This window comes from Gymnogyps californianus, chromosome 3 (genome assembly GCF_018139145.2).
Source record: "Gymnogyps californianus isolate 813 chromosome 3, ASM1813914v2, whole genome shotgun sequence".
Taxonomy (NCBI): domain Eukaryota; kingdom Metazoa; phylum Chordata; class Aves; order Accipitriformes; family Cathartidae; genus Gymnogyps; species Gymnogyps californianus.
This window is the reverse complement of record NC_059473.1, coordinates 65,890,152-65,902,187: the sequence shown is the minus strand read 5'-3', so window position 1 is coordinate 65,902,187 and position 12,036 is coordinate 65,890,152.

Genomic DNA, 12,036 nt, shown 5'->3' with positions numbered 1-12,036 from the left:
ACTTCAGGTAGGATGGAGACATGTAGCTGTCAGAGCAATTTGTGAGAAGTGGCCTGTCTTCTGGGGCAGAGTCTGCAGGCACCTGAGCAGCCAACACAAAACATCCCTAGCTGCCTCAGTTCTGGGGGTTTCGCTGGCTTGTCTGAAGATAATGGCCTCTTTCTGCTCTTTTGTAAGCTAAGCAGCCCCGTGCCTAAGTCCAAAGGGACTGGATGTTGTAAGCAATAGCTTAGCGTGCCTAGCACATGCCCACAGCACTGAGTTTGGGAGTCACAGCCACTTCCAGCTGAAACATGACCAAGTTGTGAAATGAGTCTGGTCAGGAGAACAAAAGCACTGTGTCTCTAAGTTCTTGCATATTCTCAGGAACATCCCTATAGATTTTGCTGAAACATTTCAGAAACGTTCATCTTGAGGAAGATATACCATATGCAAAAGTTCAGTTTGATACACTTTTAACTAACAGAAAATAAGTTCTTGAAATGTGACGTTTCAGACAACAGTAGTAATAGGGAGCAATATTAGATTCATCTGTGAACTAGCAAATAATAAGAACTAGGGACTGAGTTATAAAAAAAAGCTTTTTAAAATGCTGGCTTCTGTTAACTTCCCTGAACTTAGTGTTGATATTTTTGTTGACTCCACAAAGTAGGTTAACATGAGAACTCTACTCTGTATCTATAATTATAAAATATTATTTGATGTCTAAGCTATCATTATTAGATGAGCAGTCTGAACTCTTTATTTTCTTTTTTTTCCCCAAAGAACCATTATGCTGTTCCTGTGAAAAGGCAGAACCTTGGGAAAATTAAAGTAAAAACTGATTGCTCATACTTTGACAATGTGGTTTATAAAGCCTGTCTTTCAACAGCTATAAAATACTTGCATTCCCATGTTAGAAAGATGGAAATATGTAACGGCCATTTGCTTAACAGCTCTTAACTGCGGCTGGAAAATGTATTAGTTTCATCTGACTTAATTACCATCACATTTGTCTTTCTCTCCAATCTGTATTTTTTGATCTGTACTTTTGCAGATCCTGAGGCACAGTGTACACATGCATTTATATAGCATTTATATTCCAAGGTACACATAAACTGACATCTGAGGGGCCGATCTAAAATTCAACACAGTCACTAGAGAGACTCCTAGCTAAGCATCAGTCTATGCCCCCTAGAGCTCTGAGCAGGACTTTTCCTCATAATGTGTTCCCTAGATTTCAGTCACTTCTCCCAGAGTACGTACAGGGACTGCATTAATGAGATTTCTTTTCACATTCAGGTTTTATTCAACCATTTAGCAAAAAGTTGACTGATGATGGAATTTCAAACAATACAGCAGATAGATATTGGAGCTTTTAGAAAATTCTCCCTATAAGATTTAAACTTGCCCAGTGCCCAAATATTTTTGTCCCAAAATATTGGCAACTTCACTTTAGTTTGTTTTCAGTTCGGACACACATTGGAGAGCCCAGACTCTTATCCAAACCTTATCTGAATAAGTCAAATGTCTTGATACTGCAAAATTGGAGAGGAAGTGATTTGAATAGAAAGCTTTCTCAACAGATTTCCAATATTTCTGGTCCCAGTTGGCACTACCACAGTTTCAGCTTTTCTTTTGTAATGTTGACATTTACTTCCATGTCTATCCCAGACCTAGAAGCACAAAAGTGAAAACATTTGTAAAAAAGACCAACCTAACATTTCAGGAAGCAAGGCAAGCTTTGGGCAGTACTGATTTTAAGAACAGGCAAAGATCTTCTATTTCGCTTGAACTACTTTGCCCATCTTCACCTCAGCATTTGCCAGGAAACCTCAAGATATTAAAACGCAGACCTCTTACATGAACACAGACAAATGTAGTGATGCCTAATGATACATGTATTAGCGAAAGGAAAATAACAGTGAACTGTGTTATCAAGGATGGATTCGCTGTATTTGCTAGATAGTAGTAGATACTCATGAAGAGCGAGAGAAGTCCTTCTCTCAGACCGATGTATTTATGGCTAGACTGAAGTCTAACTTCTGAAGTATTTCTCTAAAAATGCTGGTGTAGGCCATGTTTTTTGTCTCCTTCTGGCTTAAAAAAATTTAATCCATTTACAGGTAAAATATTGTTTTTCTTTCAATCCCATGGGTCGTGTATGGTTGATAAGTAGAGGCTAGTAATCTTATGCCTGTGCATTGCCACTTACCCTACCACAAATAACATGCCTCGTTGTTATAAATGATTTGCACCTTGTGGTGCTTTCCTGGCATTTGGGCTTCTCAAGATCTCCCTCATTTTCTACATTAATGTCTTACTGCAACTGGGACTGGTTTAGAGGTGATGATACATGAGCCAGGAAGAACTCTACCTTATTTTCAAACCAAGAAACAGCTCATTGACCTGACAGCTAAAACCACCAGCATCCTTTTGGTTTTAAACTGAGGAAAAGTGATGGGAAGTCACTGAAAGACAGTAAACGTGAACCACTCTTAAATGCCAACCTGGCTTTAAATAGTGTTTTGACAACACACAGAAAGCTATTTATTTTGAGACTTACGGGACTTCTGCAGGAGTTGGTGCAAATACAATGAAAATTGTAATGTTTACATAATCTATAAATAAAACAGTAAAGAAACCCAAGTCCCACCAGGATCACAAGTCAAAAAGGAGTAGGAATAAACAAGATCATTAATACACAGATTGGTTGATTTTTTTGCCTTGATAAACAATGAAGTCATTGATATACACATATCTGCAGATATGTATAAACATGCAAAACTGAGAGAAAATGAAAATGTTTATCAAGGCCCATTTCCCAAAATACTACTTACAGAAAGCAGTCAAAGGTTTAACAGAAAGGAACCGGTTTCTTGGATTTGTAACTAATGTTTTTTAAGAGAGTGAGTTAGATCCTAGAAAGACACTAAGGACACTCAGATAACATTTTCTAGAGGTAAAATTAATTGTAAAATACAGCCTAAAGCAGATGGAAACACAGCCTGACACTGTGCACAAAATTGTCCACATCTACATGTGCATGCTTGCTCACTCACCAAAACCATAAAATCTTCTCTAAAAAAAGTGACCTCATTATCATATATAGTAGAAAGATAACTCTTGATAAATTGGGGTAGAAAAATATCAACCTCAAGTGTTTGAGGGGGCAGAGGGAATTATATACTATGGTTCTTAAACTTCCTCAGGATTATTTTTTGACAGTTCATCCAAAATTAATGGAAATGCCTCTTGGTCCTTTGGGTTCAAAGCAAAAGTCACTTTCTCTTCCTCAGAATCTACTACCTATAAAAAGTCAACATTTCCATTTCTAATCTTCAAAGTAAGTTACAACTGATGGAGAGGTAATGCAGTAAGTTTCATTAGCCTCATTTCCATAGACACAGTATTAACTAAAGTCTATTTTTCTTGTAGACATACTAATAGCTTTATACTAATGGTATAAAAATAATCTTATTTTTAGTGAAATACACCGGTGAGGGAATCACCAGCCATACAGATATAGCAAGGTTTGAAAAATGAAGATAATTTTAGTAGAATTTTAAAAGTCTGCTCTGGGATTTGAGGCAGCTGAAGTTAATGACCTGGAATCCTTAAAAGTTACTTACACTTCCCACAATGTTGGCAGAGAAGAAGAAAAATACATTTTAACAGTTACACAATCCCGCTCCCCCAGTTTTCCACCACAGGGAATCACTGAGCTAACACTGAGCTGCACTGAATAATTTCCCCGTTTTAAACAGAGGGCACAATCACTGGTATTGGGGTAGCTATGGCTTTGTTCACCTAGGCGTTAGTTAAGGACTGTGGCCGCTGACCTTCTGTCACTGTCTTCTTGCAGCCACTTATAACAGATCACTACATGGATGAGTTAGAAATAATGAAGCTCCCTAAGGAGCTATTTAACCAGCTATCCCAGCTCATCCTCCTGCAGCGTCCCTGAGTGCTCTTCCCTTTCTCAGCACTCCTGGCTCCTCGTGCTGTGCCAAACTCCAGGACGTGTTGCCTCTGTGCTCTTGGCTTGTGTCTGCCTCCATGCAAGCACCTCCACCCCAGGCTGGCAGAGCACAGTGTTTTCCGGACGCAGAGAGGCAAATGTAGTTTTGACACCATACTAAGTGTGGGGATAGAAATATGCTTGAGGGGTCATGTCATGGAAAAAGGTGGGTGGACACCCCTCAGTTGGGGGTCGGATGAGCATATCATCTGATCACGTTAACAAGAATTTGGCTGCACTGATATCCAATGTATGTTGGAACATAATGTCTTAGGGAAGGTGTCAGAGGACCAGTGCTACATGAAACTAACCCACAGTTTCAGTGTTTTCAAAGAATGGGGGTTGTTTAGCTGGTACAATGCAAAACAAATATGAATAAAAATACAGGATGCTTTTACAATGTCAGTGAAAGAAAGAAAGGTGAAAATTTAGGTTTATGTCAAGAGGAATGTGATTTGTAAGATGGTAAGGTAAGAGAGGGAATTCTTTTACTCTGCTTGGCTCCTAGTTACAATAGTGAAACAACTTTTGGCATGAGAGTTTGGAAGACACCAGTAAAAAGTATAAGATTAGAAAACATGACGTAGAGGAGAGGATAAAGGAACCGGGTTTGTTTAGTCTAGAAAACAGAAGACTTAGAGGGGACATGTTAAAGTAATCCTCCAATATATAAAATGTTATAGAGAGGACAATGTACATTTGCTTTCCTTTTCTCTTTGGGAACAGGACAAGAAGATATCTACTTAATTTTTGGCAAAGAAAGAAATTACACTTTAGGTGAAAATATCTAATTGGGTTATTGACATACTGGAACAGATGCTAATGAAGCTGTGGATCACCCTTCACACAAGGATTTCTAAGAGCAGTCGTAGTCAAACATCTGTCAGGCATGGCCTGTGTGTACTTAATTCTGCTTCGCTGCTGGAAGACAGGTTGGGAGCTCCCTTCTAGGTGTTTTGGAAGACCTACTTTTTCTACAGCTTAGGAGAACTTTAGCACAACGTGTACTATAAAGTAGCTTATGTGCAAAGTAAGTTACAGACTAGATTTTTTAGATACTTTAGGTTGTTTTGTGATTCTTTTCTGGTTCATCTTTGTAAATGTTTGTATACTTACATAATTGAGTGTACTGAATTAAGTAATCAGAGGTACTCAGGTTAAGACCTTAACTTACCCAAATTTTTTGACAGTGCAGCTATTACATAGAAGAGTTTACAAAAAGAGTTTAACCTCTTTTTACCTGGAAGTTCAAAAGCCAGAAAGAAACAGAATATGTGTTAGATAAATCTTAAGTCTACAGCAATAAAAGCTTTGTGTTATACTCCCTCATCTTCTCTTAGTCATTTGGATTTTGTCAGGGAATAGAAAATAGCTAAAAATCCTCTTCTTGTAAAAAGTTTCTAGCATTAAAATTTTTCTAGCATCCGTGTGTATATCGGAGTTCTCATTAAGTGCCTGCAGTTATTTAACTCAGAAATGGAAACATAAACTGTATCTTTTTCTATACGGTATCTATAAGGCTGAATATGACTTCCGGTCACTGACAACTATACAGAACGAGAAAATTCTTCTGTACTGGTATTATATGGTCAACTTTAAGGAAGGCATACTGGGAAGGATTTGGAAAGGTGTATTTTGTTTTTCAGTGGACCACTAGTGCTTGGGTTGGTTAGATAAGAGACATAGATCCTGGAGGTGGCAAGCTGTATGCCAGGATTCACAGATAGGCAGGAGTTAAGTTTATGCATGCAAGAGAGTCGCTACATTTGCAGACTTTCATAAGAATTGGTATAAAAGCACCTTTTCTTAGGCTAATACCAGCAGTGAAATACAGAAGATGATGACAAGCTCTCTAATTAGCTTGAATCATTTGGCCTAGGAAGCTTACAAAGTGCTTGCCAGGTTTTTTAAATCCTTATCAGTAAGTTTTCTAATATCAGCAAGGAAAACTCTTAACCATTAAATAAGGATTTTAGTTTTCTAGGTGTTATCAGCAAACACCTACTCCTGAGTAAGTGTTTAGGCTTTACACCTTAGTTGGTGATAAGTGACTTCCAAAAGCCCTGTGTGACTGCCTACTTCCACTTGCATTGCAGTCAGGAGAGACTTACTTTTGGTTTTAATGGGCCCTGTACAAGGCTGATTTAAGGGCTCTCCAGAAAGCTCTTTCTGGGCACTGTTTCTCCAAATATTTTTTTGCACAAACCCCCAATGACTTTCTTATGAGTTGGACGATTTGCCCCAGATCAAGCAAATGTAGAAATCAACGGGACTGTTACCACTAACTTTGCTGAGCATAGAGTCAGGCCCCTGAAGTTTTTGGAAGTGTCAGGCCAAAACTAATGTGGCTGAGACAGCTGGAGGCCTGTCAGAGCATCACTCCCGGGCCCTCAATCCCCTCTCACCAGAGCAGATAGCTAGAGTAAGCTAGCTCCTAGCTCTTCAACTTGCTTGCACAGTAGCAACCGAGAGTGGAATGATCCTACTGGGATAAAACAAAAACTAATGGGAGGAGGTGTTTGTCACACCAAGTTCTAATGCACTCTTTTTTAAAAAAGCCCATGACTTTTTGTGTTGGTAAGAAGGAATGGAGCACCGGCAGCTGCTCTCTCTTCTGAACCATCTAACATTTTTGAAACTTTCAGGAATCATGCAGATAGGGATGTGCTCAGCTGTTATTTGCACGACCACTTATGACTAATTAGGAAGAAGAGTTGAGAGAGCTAGGCGTTAGTTAGAAATGCCAGAGGCTGTGGATATGTCCACACTGTAACTCAGGTGCTCAGCCTGTTCTCAGGCTCCAGACCTCTGTTCATTTTCTTCCATGGATACCAGAGTCCTGGGCTGCCCTTTGGAATAAATCTAGTCTTCCCTGAGATGAAATCCACAAATTATTCTGGGGATAATTTGCTCCCAGAAAACACTAGTTTGGCTTGTTCAGCTCTATGAGTTTTCCTATGTTATTCTAGCAAACTCATGCTCTCAGGTACCCTCACACAGACTCATACCATGCCCCATGGTGTGCATTAATTTGACATCACGCTATAAGGACACCGCTGCAGTAGGCTGAAACGTTCTGAAATGTCACAACATAAAATAATTATTTCTTAGGGCCACGGGGGCTTCCTATGGACTCCAAAAGAGACAGCAGCTGAGGTGCTGCACAGTATAGCTCTAAGCAGTATGGATGCAAGTCACTCCCTGCTACCTGGTGTAGGATTACTCCCTGGGGGGAAGTCTGTAGCAATGTGGTTGTAGCTGGTGCTGCAGAGATAAAATGGAGAGTTCCTAAAACAGGGAAGAAATAGAGGTATTTTTAAGGATTCTCAGAAGAATGAGGAAGACCTAAGGAGAAAAAATATTTACCGATCTATTCAGACAATAAAAGGGATGATGGATGAAAAGCACACTAGTTGGATAAAAGAAGCTCATTTTACTTCTGCCAATACTTCATTGTAATATGCCTCAGCCAGGCCCCAAATAGTGATTTGCTCTACCATAATTCCTGCATTCAATTACCAGTGAAATATATTTATTGCTGGTGGTTAGCATCCAGCCTTTGAAATGGTGCACTAAAGTGCCTTGTTTTTATATTATTTAGTCAGAAGTCATAATTTAACTTTGTTTTGCAAGTATTCTGACAGACAGAGGAAGGCTCTTTTTATTTTGCTGTCCAGAGGTCTGGTGAGTCCCTTGCAGAATTTTTGGCATTCAAAAACCAAGAGTTAAACGCAGCATCTTTTCTCCTTGAGCAGGGTGATAAAGGCTCAGCCCTCATTCCTTCCCCGTATCCCAAATCCCTGGAGAGAGAAGAGGCATTATGGTTCCTCAAACCAGCACGAGGCTTCGCCTCAGAGACACTCTAGCAGCGATTATGCCATTCTGGCAGGAAATGAGGAACAATTTTTCTTTCTGTTCTTGAACCTTCTCTTCAGAAAAAGACAAGGACCTGGGAGATGAAAGATCTCAAACTCTAGACCTGCTGTGGCCAGCACACAGCAGAGCCTCCTCAGCATGCCACCATCTGGGATATGCCACCAATGCTATAGGAAGCAACCACTTGCAGTCCTATGAGAAAATGGAAAATGTGCTACAAATGCGACAGTCTTTTTCAAGAATTTCTGCTTCCCACAGAGTCTTGAAAATCATGTCCGAGCACCAGCCGGTGTGTGCCGGGCAGTCTGGCCAGGAATATTGGCAGAAACATGGGCAAGCACCATGTCAAATCTCTTCAGTCCCATGCTTGGCCTTCTAGCAACCCGTGCAGAGGTGATGCGACGTGGCGGTCCATGAGAGCTCACTGCAGCAGCGATTTCCTCTGGAGGTACGGGTGCTCGGCAGCCTGCATGTCCCAGCCACGTAGTCTTGAAGTAATGGGGATTGGTTTGGACAGATTTGGTGGGTCAGTATTTTATTGACCTCTCAGGCTTTCTTAGCAATAGAGGTATGAGGAAGTGAGGGATCTGTTGCACATACAGAAGAAATTATATGCATTTATACTAAACTTTACATCTAAGAGTATTAACGTAAACACTTTGACCTCTAGAGGAAGAGCAGCGCAAAACAGGAGCAGTATTTTTATCACTTCACCCCCAGGACAGCACACGATAGGAGCCACAGCCTCAGGCTTCTTCTTGGTGCATTCCCTCCACTTAATAGCTTGGATTTTTTTATATTGGGCAATATGAAAATGCTGGGACAGCAATAAAAGAAAAGCCTCCAACTATTCCAAAGGCTGTTATAGTCTTAAAAATTGGAGTACTAAACTAAATAAAGTAGTGTGCCTGGTAGTTCCTTTTAGCTGTGATAGACACGTATAGTTATGTGCACAATGGCTTTCATTAGCCATCACTTTACCTCCAAAGTAAAAACATCATCTATTTACTCAAAGTCTGTTCTAAACAATGGTCCTAAACTAATGATAACAAAAAACAGTTCTACAGGCACTCCCTGGTTTGGTTTTAATTGTAGAAATCTTAATTTATGTGCACAATTTTATTTTAAAATGCTATATTACTTGTCAGGAAGGCTTTTCTTCCTCTTTGGGGAGTTAACTCCCTTGCAGAGTGCATGCATAAATACATATGTGCATTAGGCACACCAAAGATCTGTGAACTGGTCTTATTTTATCTTATTTTATTTTATTTTATTTTATTTTATTTTATTTATTTCATTTTAATTTTATTTTTAGCTGCTCATGCTTTTACATGCAAGTAGTTCCAAACTGAGCAAAATTGCTGAGATGGGTATCTATCTCATTTGGAGAAAGTAAGTAGAGTTAAAACATGCATAAGTTCATTCAATGATCAGGGGACGCTCTGCACTGCCACTGCTTTCCTTGTGCCCTCTTCCTCACCTTTCTTGAACATATACTGTGGCACATCCTGAAAGAGAAGTCTCCATCCACCACTCCCTTGATATTGATATAAAGGCAGCTTCACCTCCACCCAGATTCTTCCCTTTCCTCAGTAACCATGAAAACACAACATCCATCTTTCCCCCTCTCTCACTGTGTCTTTGGACTTAAAGCCAGGTAAGAGTATGAGCTATAAATTGAAGTGAAATATACAGCTGGGTAAATAAAGTGAGACGAAAGGGAGAAAAAGGGAAATGTGTTTCCTATCACAGAGTTTAAAAAACAGACTTGGCACACAAGGGGAAAAAACAAAACAGGAAACAAGGTTCTACATATAAATTAAACTTTTTCACCCTGAACCTTTTTAGATAGCCCAGGAGTAATAAGAACGTGTGTTTCTTGGACCGGCAAAGCAAGCATTCCAACACTAAATGGCTTCCTGTTCAACACGTTCAAAGCCAGAGACTGTTTTTGGGGGTTGGTTAGAAATATGTGTGAAGTATGCACTTTTACTTCAGGCCAAATCAAATGTTTTTAATCCCCCCCATCCCATCCCCTCCCCCCCCCCCCCCCCAAAAAAAAAGGCAAAATGCAACCAAAGTTTTCTCCTTCACTGAGGAAGTTCAATGATTAGCCTTCAGTTAATCTGCAAATATTCACACTTCCCAGTAAAGATACTTAAAAAGGAACTGGTCAATGTCATTCTGCACTGGCATTTGAGGCTGTTGAGCTGTAATGAGTAGATGCATACAAGAGCTGAAGAACTTGGCCCCATGCAAAAACAGGGAAACAGTGAATATTTGAGGGTGCGAAGTGTGTTACAGCATTTTCCCCCATTGGTGTCAAACCTATAATTCACAAATCGTTGATCCGTTTTCTTCTTCTACCACATCAGCCTCAAATGTTATTTGGTACTGCATGTTCTTTGCAGATAGACCTTTAGGGTTTTTTTTTTAGGTTTACAAGGTTTGATTACAAGACCAAAAGTGAAAATAACACACATGGGAAAAAAGCATGGAGCACCATATGCCATGGATACGCCAAGGTGAGGAGGTTTTGCAGGTCCTCACTGAAGCCACAAGGTACTTTTTGCAAAAAAAATCACAAAAGTACACCTTTTTTTTACAGCTAGTGGGCAATAGTTATATCTAACTAACCTGGGCCTCAATTTGTCCCTTTTAGTATAATTTCAGAAGTCTCACCAATTACTACTTCTAGTAACATTTTTTCTCCCAACTCCAAACAAACAGAAGCCATGTGAGTGGTAGCCAACTATTTTCTTTTAATATTTTTTTCGTTCCAGTGTTTTTGAGCAAACTTGGGATCTAAACACTGTTCTGTTTCAATATTTGAAGAATGCCATGTACTGAGTACAGTCCAAGATGGTATGTTGTTGTGAGACATTGGTCTTGTCTGTTGCTGTTATGCCACCTTGAATGAACCGAGCTGCATACTTTGTTTTGGTTCTTTCTGCCTAATTTTTACAAAAAAAACCTTAGCAGGCCCTTATAAACATATATTTTTGGGTTTGTGCTTGAAGAAAATGCATCCTAGGAAGAGAGCTGGATCTCCAGTCTCACCTAAGTCAGTAAAATTCAGCCTGCGCTGATTTGCACCAGACTAAGCAAAGATTTTCTTTTGGTCCAGCCAACTATAGTACTCATTTTCAAAGGTACTGCTGAAGAAAGAAATAACAAAGATAGTGGGACTTAATGAATACTAGATAGACTCCACTGATGACTCATCCCTGGACCTCCACATACTTCAAAATCATATCATACTTGATATCCAGAGCTATTGTTGGGGGGGAGCGGGGGAAATGACCAATGAAGGACAGGTTTCCTGGATCTGTCTCTCTTTCAAAGTCCAGCTTTCCCAGGGAGAATCATAGGAGTTCAGTTTCTAGTGATTCTGTGGCAGCTGCTCAGTCAGGCTCTTCTGCCACCTCCGTGGCGCACTTAAATTCAATTTCCGTTCAACTCCACGTCCACATTGTCTTCTGCCCTTCAGACTCCTTCCTTCCTGCAGGCCCATCCAAAATAAAAGCATCATGTTTCTTTGCTATGTCTGAACCCTGCAACTTCCTTTCCCCTGACCTTCACCATTAATCCTTTTGAGTTTCTGTTCTAGCTCCCTGACATTTAATACCATATTTCTACATACCAGTTATTTTTCTGGTGTGTTAAATCAGTCATTAGCAAACTAACATGAATTCTCAGGAAGGGGAGTAGGTTTAGGTATTTCCCAGGGAAACTGCAGGGTCCAAACTTTCTGTAGAGTCGTGTTGGCAAAACTACAGGCTCCCAGCAGTAATCAGTATCAACAGGTTAAAAACCAAAGGCATACACTCTGGTGTAATCAATATGTTTCTTGTACCTCAGTCTGTTCTTCTAAAATTGACTTTTGAAACACATCCTTTCACCTGGGACAAGGGAAAGTAATGATCTGCAAAATACTATGAAGATACACATGAATTTTATGAGTGACTCGGTTACTCCTAGGTTCCCCACACACACACTTTTAAGGAAAGACGGAAATAGAGCATGATAAAAAAACAAATGAAAGAGGGAGGGAGGGAGGGAGGGAAGGGAAGGGAAGGGAAGGGAAGGGAAGGGAAGGGAAGGGAAGGGAAGGGAAGGGAAGGGAAGGGAAGGGAAGGGAAGGAAGGAGGAAGGAAGGA